Source organism: Dermacentor variabilis, chromosome 6 (assembly GCF_050947875.1).
Source record: "Dermacentor variabilis isolate Ectoservices chromosome 6, ASM5094787v1, whole genome shotgun sequence".
Taxonomy (NCBI): domain Eukaryota; kingdom Metazoa; phylum Arthropoda; class Arachnida; order Ixodida; family Ixodidae; genus Dermacentor; species Dermacentor variabilis.
The window spans coordinates 130,038,578-130,039,831 of NC_134573.1; the positions used below are offsets into that span (position 1 = coordinate 130,038,578).

The following is a 1,254-nucleotide window of genomic DNA, read 5'->3' on the forward strand; positions in this document are numbered from 1 at the left end:
ACATTCGCATTATGCAGTGACTCCAACTTCCGCCGCTCGCCTGTGGCTTTGTGATGTCCGTTTTGGAACACCGCGCCTTCTGCGTCCTACGAAGTCCACATTGTGTAAGCTTGACAAAACTAGCTGAAAAACTGGAAATATTTAATTCGTCTGCAATAGCACGCTTTTCATGATTACGAGGATGCGAAATAGTTTTGAAAGTTAACTTTCAATAGACAATTAGTTATGTCATTACACATGCCATGCTCTAATCTAGTTGAGCTACCGCGGCGCCGTTTTCCCATCCACTTTCTGGGGTATTTATGTTTTGCTAATAGAACTAACCCTGGGAGTGTTAGCCGGCGCCACGTTTCCACATCCCAGAAAGTGGATTGGAAAACGGCGCCGCGGTAGCTCAATCGGTAAGAGTATCGCACGCGTAATGCGAAGACGTGGGATCATTCCCTACCTGCGGCAAGTTATTTTCTCATCCACTTTCATTTCAATTAGTTTATCATTTATTTTATCCAATTGGTAAGTACAATTAATTTCCCCTATCTTGTCCTTGGTGTCATTGTTTGTTGGCTAATTACGATATATATATATATATATATATATATATATATATATATATATATATATGAGAGAGAGAGAGAATGGCCCACTCGTGTAGGCAGACCTCTGTGCCGAGATCTCGAAGAGAGAGAGAAAGATTTATTTGCAGAAAGGCAGCGAGGTTGGCCTGAGCTATAACATGCGCTGGTCTGCTACTCTACAATGGGGAAAAGGGGCGGGGATATCGAAGGCAGCGGCTGAAGTCACTGCTTAATTCATATTGGTGGTCTCCTCCAAAAGAACGAGCAACCACACTAAGGTTTAGCGCTATATCATAAATATAAAAGCCGCCACATGGACCCGAAGCATGTTTCTAGAATGCATTCGTTAATATCGGAACATGGCCTACGCCAGCTGTTGAAGCGTGCGTGAAACTAAACACACGACAGCAGGTCTGTGCTATGTCACGCACGACAAACTGTTTCAGTTTCGCACCACCCTGATATAACCTACGGCTTGTTTGTGGGACGTTATTTCTGTGAAAGGAATGTGTGGTGCTGAACCGGAGCGAAATTTAATACCCGCCAAGGGAACTTCGCTACCACCGCGATCTATTTTTTCCAAGCGTTTAAAAGTTGTCAGGCCTGATTGAGTAAGATAATGTGAACTTCACTGCTGAAAATTCAAGGATACGCTTAGCAGGAACAAATACTAAGAAGA

The 1,254-nt window shown here is 43.4% G+C and overlaps 1 non-coding gene across 1 annotated transcript; it reads left to right on the plus strand.

Annotated features, from left to right (window-relative positions):
• The first annotated feature begins 383 nt into the window (after nucleotides 1-383).
• Nucleotides 384-456, plus strand: TRNAT-CGU (transfer RNA threonine (anticodon CGU)). The gene has a single exon. It is a non-coding gene; the product is annotated as a tRNA-Thr (tRNA).
• Nucleotides 457-1,254: the final 798 nt, after the last annotated feature.